Source organism: Periplaneta americana, chromosome 6 (genome assembly GCF_040183065.1).
Source record: "Periplaneta americana isolate PAMFEO1 chromosome 6, P.americana_PAMFEO1_priV1, whole genome shotgun sequence".
In the NCBI taxonomy this organism is placed as follows: Eukaryota; Metazoa; Arthropoda; class Insecta; order Blattodea; family Blattidae; genus Periplaneta; species Periplaneta americana.
Window position 1 is genome coordinate 172,414,455 of NC_091122.1, and position 17,992 is coordinate 172,432,446.

The following is a 17,992-nucleotide window of genomic DNA, read 5'->3' on the forward strand; positions in this document are numbered from 1 at the left end:
TTAATTATGTAATTACTTTATATTTATTTCTAACGGGTGCAGCGGAGCGCACAGGTACTGCTAGTATTGTAATAATTTTACAAAAAAAAAAAATCTACTTGCTACAACTTGTGGATCAAGGCCTTCTACAGTAATAAAATAAGACAACAGGTTATCGTGGTATAAATTGTTTCAACTACGGTATGAGCATTAAACACAAAACGTAAGGAGATATAAAGGACATTACTGCGAGTTATAAAACACATGTCACTATAAAATAGGTTCCATTTTATTCAGAAATCACTCTAAAATATATGGCTCAGGATTATGGACTTCTATAAGCCCAATCTTCAGTTTGATGAAGGGCAGAGAAAAGGAGAGAGAGAGAGAGAGAACGGCGAGCCTTGGTATGCGAACCACAACGCAAGACCTACGTATCGAAATAAGTCATTGGCCCTCTGAAAAGCCGTGTGAGGACCAGGACGATGGCGTAGACACATTCCGTGCAAGCTGCTGGTAGTGGGGCAATTAATTTCATGGAAACTTGCCAAATAGGCTTCCCTTCTCTCTAAAGAGACTTCAAATTTAATTGATAAATACCGAGTTATATCTCTGTTTCATACAAACTCAAGACGAAGGTTTGTATTCTTATCTTATACAGTCATTGAAGGCAACAGATTTTGTTAGCAGTGTTCTGTGAGATGTCTTCTGGATCGACGTCTCCTTCTAACAAGTCAAGTAATTTTCTGATTTAGTCTTATGAGATGAAAAGACAATCAAACAACAATGGCTTAAATGATCACCAGAAGCAAGAGTTCTTGTATTAGCGAATGAAGGGGAAAATTGTTTAAATTTTCATAAAAGTTTTGAATTAGTGTAGAGCGATTTCCCAAGCGATTTTCTAGAAGTTGGCTTATTTTCGTGAAAAACATGTTTATAATAAATTAAAAATTTATTTTTTTCATGATTTTAACTAGGAAAAGTCTTCGTTCTTCCGTGTTCTTTTATTTCATTCTACTAGTTAAAATGTATAATTTTGTTAAGTTATAAATATACTATATGTATGTGTGTAAAGACAATCAAACAACAATGGCTTAAATAAACACCAGAAGCAAGAGTTCTTGTATTAACGAATAAAGGGGAAATTTGTTTAAATTTTCATAAAATCTTGAATTAGTGTAGAGCGATTTCCCAGCGATTTTCTAGAAGTTGGCTTATTTTCGTGAAAAACATGTTTATAATAAATTAAAAATTTATTTTTTTCATGATTTTAACTAGGAAAAGTCTTCGTTCTTCCGTGTTCTTTTATTTCATTCTACTAGTTAAAATGTATAATTTTGTTAAGTTATAAATATTCAATATGTATGTGTGTAAAGACAATCAAACAACAATGGCTTAAATAAACACCAGAAGCAAGAGTTCTTGTATTAACGAATAAAGGGGAAATTTGTTTAAATTTTCATAAAATCTTGAATTAGTGTAGAGCGATTTCCCAGCGATTTTCTAGAAATTGGCTTATTTTTGGAGAAAAACATGTTCATGGTAAATTAAAAATATATTTTTTTCATGATTTTAACTAGGAATAGTTTTTTTATTTCTTTCTACCAGTTAAAATTTATAATTGTGTGAGTTATAATTATACATATACCTGTGTGTGTGTGTTGTGTGTGTTTGTATGTGTGTAAAGACAAACAATAATGGCTTAAATACCCACCAGAAGTAAGAGTTCTTGTACTAGCAAACAAATGGGAAAATTGTTTAAATTTCCATAAAAATTTTGAATTAGTGTAGAGCGATTTCCCAGCGATTTTCTAGAAGTTGGCCTATTTTCAAGAAAAACATGTTTGTGATGTGTATGACTTGAGGCTTTCCCGGCGTTTGATGTAGAATAACTCTTCTCGGGTTCTCAGCCAGGTGAGTTGGAGATTTGCTTCCAAGCTTTCAACGGCTAGCTCTGCCATCTTCTTCAGGGATTGAAGAAAATGGCAGAGCTAGCCGTCGAAAGCTTGGAAGTAAATCTCCAACTCACCTGACTGAGAACCCGTGAAGAGTTATTTTATGTTTGTGATATTTTAAAAATATATATTTTACATGATTTTAACTAAGAAAATTCTTCGTTCTTCCGTGTTTTTTTTCATTTCTTTCTACTAGTTAAAATTCATAATCTTGTAAGTTATAATTGAGGCAAAACAGATACATCACTTTTTTTCGAAAAGAGTTAATGTTATATTTCATATCTTCGTATGATTTTACAACTGCTATAACACTATTATGCTCTAAAGCCAGATACATCACATGGATTTGTATGATGAAAGAATAGTATTGGTTACAAATCCTTGGTTCCTTGCAAACGTTTTTCCTTCATACTGAAAAAATTATGTTTTAGTGATGTATCTGATTTTGCAACTAAACGCCTCAATTATGTGTGTAAAGACAATCAAACAATAATGGCTTAAATAATCACCAGAAGCAAGAGTTCTTGTATTAGCAAATAAAGGTTGAAATTTTTAAAATTTTCATAAAAATTTTGAACTATAGTCCCGTCGCTCTAATTTCCGGCAACCAATCGCGTTGCAGGTCGGCTACATTTAAACGTGTGCGTCTTGTGATTCGCTGAGGAAGACGTTATTAATTTCTTAAGGCTCGATAAATATTAAATATAATCGCCAGCCATTTTGGCTCTTTCGTTGGCGTTCGCAGAAAGCACACGAGGACGTTATTTGCCGCTCAATTATTTGCTGAATTACAGCGCGTTTGATTTATTATCATAGGAGCTACGACATGATAATGTTTAACGGTGTGGCAAATAGATTCCTCGTATGGTAGCTCGGCAACGAAAGAGCAAAAATGGCGAACGATACTACGTACCTAGACTTTATGGAGCCTTCACGTCCTAAGACGTAAGCAAAGAGGAGGAGTCACGCCGGGAATAACAGCGTCGCGACTATAGTGTACAGTGATTTCTCAGTGATTTTTTAGAAGTTGGCTTATTTTATAGAAAAATGTGTTTGTGATTAATGAAAAAAGTATTCTTCATGAATTTAACTAGCAAAAGTCTTCGTTCTTTTGCGTTTTTTATTTCTTTTTAATAGTTAAAATTTATAATTTTGTAAGTTGTAACTGCTACAATTTAAAGTATATTACGTCAATTGTATTATTTATAATTTGTTATTGGTTAAAGTTACTCTATACACTCTTGTAATTTAATAATTCTAATTTATAATGTAGAATGTTATAATAATTGTTTAATCTCAAAGAATAATTTTGTAATTTTATTAATTTAACGTCTGACTTGCAATTCTGTAAGAGATTTTTGATCCTGAAAATGGAAAATGAAGTCTGTTTAAGATGGAAGATCCTTTCCTTTTCCTATAATTAGCATAATTATACTTCTTTTCATAGTTAACATCTTATTACAATATGTCAGTAGTTAAAGGAGATCTTCAGCCTTCCAAAATTATGTTTCCCAAATTACTTTAAAGTCTCCAGCTATTTCTGCCATTCCATCTCACAGTAAGTTACCTCGAAAGTTAAAGTCATTTATACACGGTGCAGGTATCCAACACTTCTGTGAGTTCGAACAAAATATAAACTTAATATTTCGTATCTTTTCCTTATTGCTGTCCATTTAATCTGTTGTTGACGGCAGATTAGTAAGATACATAACGTACTTTGCCCAGAACGTCCACTTTGAACCGCGCTTTGCAGCAAGTATATAACATTATAGTTATGAAACTGTAAATAATACTAATAACAATGATACTCGGGGGGGGGGGGCCCTCAAAGGTACCGCATGTCAATTCATGGAATATAGTGAGTAACAGACGAAAGATAAAATAAATAATCTGGAAATGAGATATCTACGAATATTATTCACCGGTGGTGAAATAGATAAGATATAGATCTAGAGGCAACTACTATTGTATTAAGGGGAGAGGAGGGTATTTCTTTTAAACTTTTTTCCTATTTGGTGTAAAATATTAATTTTTTGTATGTAGAGAGCTCATAGCTGTGGCAACTCAACCAAATAAAAATATTTTGAAAAAATATATTTGGGGGCCCAAATTTGAAAAAAAAAAAAATACCCAATGCAGGATTGTACTAAAACCGATATACCTAAACCGCTTTTAAAGATAGATGCAAAGAGTTTTTTGCAATGTATTTGCAAAAGCATGTTCTACAAACTGTCTGTAGCAGAATTTTGATATTAGTCCCTACGTTTGTAAAATAAACAATTAAAATTTAATAACAATTTTTTATTTCCTTTCTTGCAAACAAACGGACGTATTTTTAAAATTAAATCAATTAATAAAATTCTGTTACAGAGAAAAGTTTCCTAATAGTCTAAGGAATGTGTGTTCTAAATTGCACGCATATATCTTTAATAGTTCAGAAATTATATCTATTTTTGTCTGGCAATGTAGCAAAAAAAATGACGTTACTGGAAACCGATAAAAGTGGGCGTGTGATTTAAAAATCCATAGCGCAGGAAGTTTAAAAATGACGTCTTAACATCCGATAAGGGCACAAATACCCACAAAATTTTATGCAATGCATTCCACACATATCAAAGGGTATTTTAAAGAAAAAAACTTTTTTTTTTTTTTTTGAAAATTTAATTTACCGGAAACAACAATAAAAGTGGGCGAGTGATTTAAAAATCCAAATGACGACTGAACATCCGATAAGGGCACAAATACCCACAAAATGTTATGCTATGCATTCCACACATATCACAGAGTATTTTAAAGATTTTTTTTTTAAATTTACTCATTTTTTCACCAAAAAAATACCATCCTCTCCCCTTAAATTAATGTATTAAGTATAAAATGTAAAATTAATGTTTAACACGTCTTTTTTAAGTATTATTGTATTTTATTTAACGTAACTCGCACACAGTTAATAAAATTCCAAAAATTATGTTTTTCGTCACTGTTAGAACGCGACCGTAAATAATGCAACGCTATAAATGGTTGTGATATGAATTCAGGTATTATTTAAACGGCCATTCCTAAAAGCAGATCTTTCAACGCTAGGCAAACGCGTTAAAAATTGAGTATTGTATTGTATTGTATTGTATTGTATTGTATTGTATTGTATTGTATTTATTAACATTCCATGGTATTCATACAGGTTTACAGCTAGAATATGGAACAAGTCAAAAAACTTAATACTATTATAAAATATTAATTTATAGTCACAGTCTAGATGAAATATATACAGACGAGATTTACAATATGTCTACTAGTACAACACAAAGTTTTAGTATCAATTTCATGAAGTGTTATTCAATGTCATGAATTCACCTACAGAATAGAAGGCGTGAGAAATTAGGTACTTCTTTAATTAGGCCCTAAATAATTTTATGTTTTGAGTTTCATTTTTTATATCGATAGGGAGGCTATTAAAAATTTTTACTGCCATATAACGCACTCCTTTTTGATAGCACGATAGACTTGCCGATGGAGTATGAAAATCATTTTTTATGCGTATTTATGCTATGAACTGTTGAATTAGTTACAAAGTTTTCACGATTACATACGAGGAAGATTATTAATGAAAAGATATACTGACAAGCCATGGGCATTATTTTTAGTTTTTTGAAAATAGTCCTACACGATTCCCTAGATTTGGCACCTACTATTATTCTAATTACTCTTTTTTGTAATAGAAATATATTGTTACTATCTGTGGAATTTCCCTACAATATTATTCCAAAACTCATTATCGAGTGGAAGTATTCAAAGTATATTGTTTTTAAGGTATTGATATTTACTATCTTTTACATAGATCTAATAGCAAAACAATCTGAATTTAGTTTGGGGGTAATTTCTTTAATATGATTTTTCCAATTTAACATATTATTGATTTTTAAGCCAAGAAATTTGGTTGTTGTTGTTTCTACAGTAGCATGCGAAAAGTACTTCTAACACTAGTGCGAAAAGTATTTTCAACTCTGATTTTCATCTGTTTGCGCCGAATGTCAACTGTTTTCAACCACAAGAAAAGAGAAAAAAATATGGATTTCAATGCTTGAACGAACGTCACAATTTTTAAAACAAAAGTAATAATTACACGGGAAGCCTTTCAGATATGTCTAACTCTATACAAAATCCATTCATCTAAGTACAATAATTGCAACAATGTCTTTTAGATGGCTATCAAATTTTTAATTCTCCACGTCACCATCTGTTTCATTTTCACTGTCACGTGATGTAAAATAATCAGTATAAAAAGTTTGAAATTCGTCACTTAAACCTTCTATATTAATTTCCTTCTTCATGGCATTCAATCATGGACAATCCCAACAGCTGATTTTAGTATAAAAGGAAAGGGACCTATAGTCCCGTCGCTCTAATTTCCGGCAGCCAATCAAGTTGCAGGTCGGCTACATTTAAACGTGTGCGTCTTGTGATTCGCTGATGAAGATATTAAGCATTTCCTAAGGCTGGATAAATACTTAATACAATCGCCCGCCATTTTGGCTCTTTCGTTGGCGTTCGCACAAAGCACACGAGGACGTTATTTGCCGCTCAATTATTTCCTGAATTACAGTGCGTTTGATTTATTACCATAGGAGCTACGACATGATAATGTTTAACGGTGCGGCAAATAGATTCCTCGTCTGGTAGCTCGGCAACAAGAACAAAAATGGCGAACGATACTACCTACCTAGACTTTATACAGCCTTGACTTCCTAAGACGTAAGCAAAGAGGAGGAGTCACGCCGGGAATAACAGCGTCGCGACCATAAAATCGGCAAAGTTATAACCTCATAAACAACTATGGGTCACTTTTCTGCTGTCGGAATTTAGTCAGCAAAATTCATTTTACGCGATTTCGTGGCAAATAATAAGATACGTCCTAGTTTAGTATGTAAAGAAAGCCTACAGGTAGAGCAAGATGTCAAAACATAGAAATACAGTTTTTACACCGCAAACTCATTATTTTGTTCTCCTATAAAATTTCCTTTCACGAGTTTAGGTCCTTTTCTCTTCTTTTTGCATTTTTACACTTGTGCTTTTCGTATTTCTATTTGTAATTTTATTTCTATTTCTTATTTACTTCTCTCTGCATTTCTTTTTTTTTATATGCCTATTTGTGTTCTGATAGTGTGGTAGAGAAGGCCTGATGGCCTTAACTACGCCAGATTAAATAATAAATAAATAAATAAATATCGTTATTCAACGTTAATTTTGGAATCAAGGTCAGCTAATTGTTTTTTCCCCTTGGTGAAAAGTAATTTCTTGTCAAAAATAAGCCGACGAATAAGGTAAATGTGATCACTGCATGATGATATATATCAAACTTTTATTCGTAATGGTTTTAATTTCTGCAAGTTAACTACGTAACTGAAGACATGGATTCTAACCAGACTCATTTCGTGGAACAGGTTCGGGACCTCTTATGAATGTTCACTTCCGTCAACAAATCACATGACACGGTTCATATGTCAGCAGCAAGAAGAGTTGCGAATGGCATCTCCAATAAGTATATTTGAAGCTTAATCGCACTTCAACTGCTACAAACTGCAATAGCAAATGACGTCACAGCCATTCAGATGTAAAGGAAGTGAAGTCTGTCCTATTGCCGGCTACGGGCAATGAACTCTCAAATGATGAAACTCGATCTTCTACCGGGGTCATAGTTGGTAAATATTGTTCAAGTGCATATAATTAATTGTATCATAGGGAATTAAAATGTACACAATTTCAAACGCCGGCTTCCTTGCAACTTACAGTAGGCCTATATCTAGGCTATGATTCAGAGGGCACTGTTCCCTTGGTTCATGAAGCGCTTTCGTATGATACAGGCTAGTGTTCATGTAATTACTTACTAACTTACAAATGGCTTTTAGAGAACCCGGAGATTCATTGCCGCCCTCACATAAGCCCTCGATCGGTCCCTATTCTGAGTAAGATTAAACCAGTGTTCAGCATCATATCCCAATTCCCTCAAATCCATTTTAATATTATCCTCCCATCTACGTCTCCGCCTCCCCAAAAGTCATTTTTCCCTCTGGCCTCCCAACTGACACTCTATTTGCATTTCTGGATTCGCCCATATGTGCTACATGCCCTGCCCATCTCAAACGTCTGGATTTAATGTTTCTATTTATGTCAAGTGAAGAATACAATGCGTGCAGTTCTGCGTTGTGTAACTTTCTCCATTCTGCTGTAACTTCATCGCGCTTAGCCCCAAATATTTTCCTAAGCAGCTTATTCTCAAAGACTCTTAGGGCCGTATTCATAGACATTCATAGCGCGGGCTTCCGGTGGATGATCAGCGAACTAACGTTTGGGCAAATCGCAATATAGCGAACGTAGAAGCTCCGCCCACGACCCCTTCCACTTTTCCCCTACTAGCTCATCAGACACTTTACGTGATAGGCGAGTGTTGTGTCGAATGCATATTTCATGTGGATGGGGATAACTTCCCTTACTGGAGTTCCCTATATTGCGATTTATCCTAACGTTTTTCGTATTCATAAACCACTGTTAGCGATATGATATGATATGATATGATATGATATGATATGATATGATATGATATGATATGATATGATATGATATGATATGATATGATATGATATGATATGATATGATATGATATGATATGAATCCCGTACAAGTAACCAGTCGATAGCCGGGGCTAGTTTAGCACGCTCGTAGCGAGGGCTAGCGAAATGTCTATGAATAGCACCCTTAACCTCTGGTCCTCTCTCAAAGTGAGAGTCCAAGTTTCACAACCATACAGAACAACCGGTAATATAACTGTTTTATAAATTCTAACTTTCATTTTTTTAGAGCAGACTGGATGACAAAAGCTTCTCAACGGAAAAATAACAGGCATTTCCGATATTTATTCTGCGTTTAATTTCCTCCTGAGTGTCACTTACATTTGTTACTATTGTTCCAAGATATTTAAATTTTTTCACCTCTTCAAAGGAGATATTTCCAATTTGTACAGGGACATCATTTTATTTTTACTTCAATTTTTATTGTACCTGAGTTTTTTAATGTACTTCACTCCCACCCCTTCTACTAAGGAAGTTCCAACTCGACACAGAACCAAGACCGCAGATAGTAAGCAGTACTGAGTTATGGGTATAGTACGTTCCAGAAATATGTTCGCGTTTTCCAGTGACGAAAGAGCTTTCAATATTGAATCATATTTTCGCACAGGTACTGTCCGTTTGCCTACGTCGCATCCCGAATTCCCCCACCTGCTTCTGCTCGCCCCTCTGTAGAAGCTGGGCTGTCTTAGCTCTTTTCTGAAAACATTAATTTCTCTTAGGAATTGGACGTTTACGTAACATTATACAGCTGTTTAATTTAACTTAAATAAAAGAGCCTCGTTAAGTAATTAACTGTCACGTGATTTCCTCCCTTTCTACAATCCTGCGGCATAACCACTTGGACGGACAGTAGATAGCATGTCTGAGTAATTTTATATTTTCGGGTCGGGCAGAAGTGAAGATTGAATTCACAGTACGTAGAGTAGGTACAGAATTATTCCAACATGAGTTACTAGTACGAAGGACGAAACTGGCAATTGGAATTAGATGCAATAGTCTATAGTGCGATAATATGCACAAAAGAACTGAAGGCTGTATCGAAATGAACGGCCACCATTTTCAAAATTGTGTTTAAATATCCATATTATGATTATTTTTCAATTTAACTTCTTTCTCTATATTGTACGCCAATGTGCTGTAGACAGTATACACTGCATAATGAATACGTTCGCATGCATAACTCACTTCGTGAGTAAAAACACTTATTCTTAATACAGTACTGTACTTTGATTAAAGAAAAACCTAATGAAAATTATCAAACTCAAAATCGCGATATTTCCTAATTTACGTAAATGGATGAACTACTTTTCTTCCATCCTATACCTAGTAGAGTGATTTGTGTTTTACGCCAGTATCATCGAACTCCAGTCTTGGAGGGGGGAGCAAGCGGTGTTTCCGGTTCTCTAAAGGTATAGACAGGTTAATATTAAAAATGTTAGTAAAAATAAAATGATGTCCCTGTATATTTCCATTTCGTACTACGTTCTGGTCACGAGGCATAATCATATACTTCATGTTTTCAGGATTTACTTCCAAACCTATCTCTTTACTTGCTTAAGTAAAACTGCCGTGTTTACTTAATCGTCTGTGGATTTTCTCCTAACATATTCACGTCATTCTCTTTTTGTTACTATCAAGGACAAAAAAAAACATTCATTTCTTCCGAGATATTTGAATTTTTCCATCTCTTCAAAGGATAAATCTCCAATGTTTATATTTTCATTTCGTACTATATTCTAGTCACGAGACATAATCATATACTCCATGTTTTCAGGATTTACTTCCAAACCTATCTCTTTATTTGCTTAAGTAAAATTCCCGTGTTTTCTTAATCGTCTGTGGATTTTATCCTAACATATTCACATCATTCTCTTTTTGTTACTATCAAGAACAAAAAAAAAAACATTAATTTCTTCCGAGATATTTGAATTTTTCGATCTCTTCAAAGGATATATCTCCAATTTTTATATTTCCATTTCGTATTATATTCTAGTCACGAGACATAATCATATACTTCATGTTTTCAGGATTTACTTCCAAACCTATCTCTTTACTTGCTTAAGTAAAATTCTCGTGTTTACCTAATCGTCTGTGGATTTTATCCTAACACATTCACATCATTCTCTTTTAGTTACTATAAAAAAAAAAAAAAAAAAAAAAAAAAAAAAAAAAAAAAACATCAATTTCTTCCGAGATATTTGAATTTTTCGATCTCTTCAAAGCATAAATCTCCAATTTTTATATTTTCATTTCGTACTATATTCTAGTCACGAGACATAATCATATACTTCATGTTTTCAGGATTTACTTCCAAATCTATCTCTTTATTTGCTTAAGTAAAATTCCCGTGTTTACTTAATCGTCTGTGGATTTTATCCTAACATATTCACATCATTCTCTTTTTGTTACTATCAAGAAAAAAAAAAAAACATTAATTTCTTCCGAGATATTTGAATTTTTCGATCTCTTCAAAGGATATATCTCCAATTTTTATATTTCCATTTCGTATTATATTCTAGTCACGAGACATAATCATATACTTCATGTTTTCAGGATTTACTTCCAAACCTATCTCTTTACTTCCTTAAGTAAAATTCTCGTGTTTACCTAATCGTCTGTGGATTTTATCCTAACACATTCACATCATTCTCTTTTTGTTACTATCAAGAACAAAAAAAAAAAACATTAATTTCTTCCGAGATATTTGAATTTTTCGATCTCTTCAAAGCATAAATCTCCAATTTTTATATTTTCATTTCGTACTATATTCTAGTCACGAGACATAATCATATACTTCATGTTTTCAGGATTTACTTCCAAATCTATCTCTTTATTTGCTTAAGTAAAATTCCCGTGTTTACTTAATCGTCTGTGGATTTTATCCTAACATATTCACATCATTCTCTTTTTGTTACTATCAAGAACAAAAAAAAAGAAACATTAATTTCTTCCGAGATATTTGAATTTTTCGATCTCTTCAAAGGATATATCTCCAATTTTTATATTTCCATTTCGTACTATATTCTAGTCACGAGACATAATCATATACTTCATGTTTTCAGGATTTACTTCCAAACCTATCTCTTTATTTGCTTAAGTAAAATTCTCGTGTTTACCTAATCGTCTGTGGATTTTATCCTAACACATTCACATCATTCTCTTTTAGTTACTATCAAAAAAAAAAAAAAAAAAAAAAAAACATCAATTTCTTCCGAGATATTTGAATTTTTCGATCTCTTCAAAGCATAAATCTCCAATTTTTATATTTCCATTTCGTATTATATTCTAGTCACGAGACATAATCATATACTTCATGTTTTCAGGATTTACTTCCAAACGTATCTCTTTACTTCCTTAAGTAAAATTCTCGTGTTTACCTAATCGTCTGTGGATTTTATCCTAACACATTCACATCATTCTCTTTTTGTTACTATCAAGAACAAAAAAAAAAAAACATTAATTTCTTCCGAGATATTTGAATTTTTCAATCTCTTCAAAGCATAAATCTCCAATTTTTATATTTTCATTTCGTACTATATTCTAGTCACGAGACATAATCATATACTTCATGTTTTCAGGATTTACTTCCAAATCTATCTCTTTATTTGCTTAAGTAAAATTCCCGTGTTTACTTAATCGTCTGTGGATTTTATCCTAACATATTCACATCATTCTCTTTTTGTTACTATCAAGAACAAAAAAAAAAAAAAAACATTAATTTCTTCCGAGATATTTGAATTTTTCGATCTCTTCAAAGGATATATCTCCAATTTTTATATTTCCATTTCGTATTATATTCTAGTCACGAGACATAATCATATACTTCATGTTTTCAGGATTTACTTCCAAACCTATCTCTTTACTTGCTTAAGTAAAATTCTCGTGTTTACCTAATCGTCTGTGGATTTTATCTTAACATATTCACATCATTCTCTTTTTGTTACTATCAAGGACAAAAAAAAAAAAAACATTCATTTCTTCCGAGATATTTGAATTTTTCGACCTTTTCAAAGGATAAATCTCCAATTTTTATATTTTCATTTCGTACTATATTCTAGTCACGAGACATAATCATATACTTTGTCTTTTCGGGATTTTCTTCCAAACCTAGTCTGTCTCTTTACGTGTTTACCTAATCGTCTGTGGATTTTCTCCTGAGCACGAATTCTACTCTTTCAGGGGCGAGCTAAAGTTTCTCTGTATATTTTATAATTTATGTTACAATTATTAGCAAAATAATAAATAAATAAATAAATAAATAAATAAATAAATAAATAAATAAATAAGTAAATAAAATAAATATTCACGTCATTCTCTTTTTGTTACTACCAAGGACAAAAAAAAAAACATTCATTTCTTCGGTCCAACATTTTTTGCTTCAGCAACCTGAATCGTTGAAAATTTATGTCTCAATATTCAAAATGGCATCTCGAAAATTAGTGGGTTGACAAACATGGTTCATAAAGTTCCTGCACATAATGATTGAGTCACTGCTCAGTGAGGTTTCATGGGCAATGTTGTCATTGGTCCGCCTTTCTTTGAAGAGTTGGGATCCCAAGGGCGAAAGAAGTTAATGCGAACTATAGTACTACTTCGCCAACGTGTGACCCCAGCCCTACGGAGTAGACATTCTTGTATACAATTTTCAAGTCCTTTAATGGAGTCGTCTGTTCATCATTTCTCTTCGGTATGCCTTCAAAAATGTTACATTAAGTTTCATGTCCCATGATCAGTAGTTTTCCACCAGAGATGGTCAAGTAGGTATAGTCTGATTACAATCAACTTGTATGTAAAATTACAAAATATTTTTTTAGTTGGTTATTTAACGACGCTGTATCAACTACTAGGTTATTTAGCGTCGATTTTTTTTATTTTAGTAGGTTATTTTACGATGCCTTATCAACAGCTTAGGTTATTTAGCGTCTGAATGAGATGAAGGTGATAATGCCGGTGAAATGAGTCCGGAGTCCAGCACCGAAAGTTACCCAGCATTTGTCATATTGGGTTGAGGGAAAACCCCGGATAAAACCTCAACCAGGTAACTTGCCCCGACCGGGAATCGAACCCGGGCCACCTGGTTTCGCGGCCAGACGCGCTAACCGTTACTCCACAGGTGTGGACTTTAGCGTCGATGAGATTGGTGATAGCGAGATGATATTTGGCGAGATGAGGTCGAGGATTCGCCAATCAGTGAAATGTGTCGTAGTTCCAGTGCAGTGAGTGAGTTGACAGCGAAATGAGTGTAATTTGAAAGATACTCGTGCAGATATGAACATATCATACTCGTGGGTTTTAGTTCGATCTTAGTTTTAAGATACAAATTAGATTTATTTCAAATGTTATTTTAAGTGATCGTTTAATTTAATTTAGTATATTCCCTGTTGTTGTTGTTATTATTATTATTATTATTATTATTACTATTAATTATTGTTAGTATTAATTGTATTTTTAATTAATAAGTTTATTATTGTCATTATTGAGTGTAATTAGCAGACATCGGATTCTAGGGCAAATGCCTATTTTGTTTCTTTAGGAGAAAAGTAAAAATAATTATTAATATTTGTGTTTCATGGAAATTGAAAGGTATTCAAAGAGTTTTATAGTGCCCTAAAATGCCCTAAAACGGTTATTAGAGCCTAATTTGTTAATATTCGCCTAAAAATGCCTAACTCACTGTAACGTTTCGCATTTTACTCTTACTTTTTATAATTTATACATGCATTCACTGCGAAAGAGGTGAACGATCATTCAACCAGTACGGGTAACCTTTGTTTAGCACAGGCGTTCTCAACTTGGTGCCCGCGTGCACCATAGTGCTTCTTTAATGACATTATACATCATAAGAAACCAATGTCATAACTAGACATCGGATTTTTTCGATGGGGAACCTGGATTCAGTCAGTGGTGTATTATTCTAAGTATTTTAAAGAAGTGGTCACAGTTATTGATAAATTACCTGAAACTGATAGTGCAGCGTGTGTGAAAGCAGCTAAAGATTGTCTGAATGACTCACGAGTGAAAAACGATATTGCCTACATAACATCAAACTTTTCTTTCATACCTGCAAGCATTGAACAATTAGAACGTGAAAAACAATCTCTTTGTAGCCAAATAGCAATAGTAAAGGAAGCTCAAGTGAACATACATTCTGGGAAAAAAGTTAAAAATAAGTGGGACAAAGTATTAAATAAGAATGTAGGATTTTCATTGTTGGAAAAAGTATCAAGAGTGATATCGGGGGAAAGTGTAAATGTTCCAGTAAGTATTGATGTTTCTATTGTACCTAATTTAAAATTTGTGCCTCTCACATCAGTTTCGGTTGAAAGAAGTTTTTCTGCTTTCAAAATGATTCTCAGTGACAAAAGGCAAAGGTTAACTGTGGAGAATTTAGAAAAAATTCTGGTGGTGTACTGTGCAGATAATTATAATAAAGTCTGAGCATGGAACTGAATTTCAATAATTTAAAATGAGTAATCTTGATATCAATAATCATTATTTCATTAGTTTCAATATATTAAATTTGTGCAGCTCTGTTTATAAATATAATATAGTATTCTTTTTTAATGTTTAAACATACTTTTTTGTGCGTATTTTAGTGTAGGCCTATAACTAAAAATTTCAGTGAAAGAAATAAGTATGATACCTTGATGTGCCTAAAATGCCTATTTTCATTAAAATAGAGCCTAATTTTACAAATTTTGAGCTTATTTTAGGCGCCTAAAACTGCAATTTTTAGTGCCTAAAAATCCGATGTCTAGTAATTAGTTACCACTGCCACCGGGTATATACCTACTGCAGTGTGAATAAATACATACATAGATTACCTTGTATTCACATTACGGTTGGGGAAAACCTCGGAAAAAACCCAACCAGGTAATCAGTCCAAGCGGGGATCGAACCCGCGCCCGAACGCAACTTCAGACCGGCAGGCAAGCGCCTTAACCGACTGAGCCATGCCAGTGGCTTGTTACAAAATATTGTTAAGGTTTTTATATAAATTAATTTTAATAATCGTTTGTGTTATCATCTCCGGAGTGGCCGTCATCTCACCCTCTTTATCGTTGTCATTGTTCATGGAAAAATTGATCTTGCTCTCGGGCATCACATGTTCTTCATTCCAGTTGAATTTCATATAAGCTTGCACTGGAATACGGGTAATTTCCACTCTGTGTATAATTTTTCCATTTGTTTCTTTATAATGTCTGAAGCAGAGTGAGAAAAAAAGACTTTAAGCTATTGAAGTGACAGAAATACGAGTCATCAGAGAAGATGATGCAGGCTATAATGTTAAGTGATATAATACGTTTATGCATGAGTAATAGGCCTATACAGGTGTCCCGTTATTGTTTGCCTTAAACATGTGCATCGTCATACGAACTAATTGTCATTACGGCTTAGTTACAGAGATATGACAGAGAGAAAGCATTAATGAAAGGAAACTTTTCTAACCAACTAAAATTTATTGTATTATAGCACGCAACTAAAATACCCACCATTACAATAGCAGAATAGGCATGTCCGTCTGTGTTATGAGTTATTTTATTTTGGAAGAAGAGAGAAGAGTTCGAATCCCGGCATTTAACTCCATAATTGATTGATCTCGGGTGGGACGGCTTCCAATATACACCAGATTGTTTAGATAACCTAATAACCAAAAATCACAAGATGTGAGATCGGGTGATCTTGCTGGCCACGGAACAGGTCCACTCCTCCTAATCCATCGTCCTGGAAATTACATATCCCAATGTTTAAGAAAATGTGCAACGTACATACGTGCAGCAGCACATGTCAGTATGTTTCCATTAGAATTCTAGTCGTCTCCCATTGTGTGGAAGCTTGTAACTAAGCCGTTTAGATAATGGATTCATATGATATTTTTTGTTTGTTTACAGGTATGTAATATGAACACGATGCACATGTTTAAGGTACACAATAACGGACCACTCTTTATATGTAGGGTCATACGATAGTCCATACTCATTTATAATTAGGAGTTTAAAATAAAACATGATGCCGACTATATTTATTTGCGAACATTACACAACAAAAACACATATTCAAACCGCAAATATTTTCCAAAATAGTCCCCTAGTTATCCACACACATCCGCCAGCAAACAATGGACCTTCTTTATTCCTTCGAATGCTAATGAACCAATGTAACTTGTGTAACCTCATCCAGTGACGCCATTTCAACCAGCTAAGTTAGCCCATTTTTAAATGATCATTCCTTGACCATTAGGCCTATGTTTTGAAAGTTCGTTGTGCTGACTTGAGATTTCCGCACTTATTTCATCACCAGAATATTTTATTGTAAGTGCCTCTTAAAATCCTGGCTGTAGGAGGATGTGACAGAATTTATTTATGTATTTATTTATTTACTTATTTATTTATTTGTTTATTTATTTATTTATTCATTCATTTACTTACTTCACTTATTTATTTCTTATTTACAATTTATTTACCTATTAATTTATTTATTCATTTGTTTTTTGTCTGTCTACCTGCCCGCCAATCTGACTGTCCATTTATTTATTCAGTCATTCATTCATTCATTTATGACGTAAGGGTTGGACAGAGAGCAGTGTCTGATGAATGTAACAGACGCCATTCGGATAGAAGCACAAACTCTCCCTCCATGGCTGGAAAAATTAACCCTTAAATTGACAATGTATCCTATAGGATACAACAAGTTAATAGGCTATCTTAATATATAAAATTGAATGTGGGTATGTATGTATATATGTATGTATGTATGTATGTATGTATGTATGTATGTGTGTGTGTGTGTGTGTGTGTACGTTCTCTATACAAATCTACACGCTTTGACCGATATGTGCCAAAGTTTGCACATTTAACCTTCATAACCAGGAGAAGAACATAGGCTACATTAAAATTGTGCAAATGGAAGTTAAATTCATTAAAATTATAAAAAATAAAAATAAATAGATCAAATCTTCATGTATAATATTAAAACGCAAAATCTTCTACAGTCAATTGTTTTTTATTATTGTCTGTTATATTCAACATCGACTTTAACGAGGCCATGGAAATGTTAACACGAAATTAAATTACATTGTTGTTACAGATCATGAAGGCTAAAACTAGATAATTCATACAATAAGTATCTTTACGCAGTCCAGGACCGTATTATGAATTCCTCGATGCAGTTTTGTAGATAGTGAGCAAACTGTTTTATACAACTGAATTCTAGAATTCTTTGAAACTACAAGGATTGCTACCACATAATTTACTTAATATTGAATAACCAATAGTACTATTGTGAAATACTGACCCACCAAAATTATGCACGAATAAGAATTGGTGTGAAAAACTCATACGAAACGTAATAGAATTGACAATATTAACTGCAAAAATAAAAGGAGATGTTTTTATTCCATGTATTGCTAGGATACTCATTCAACTGCAATATCAA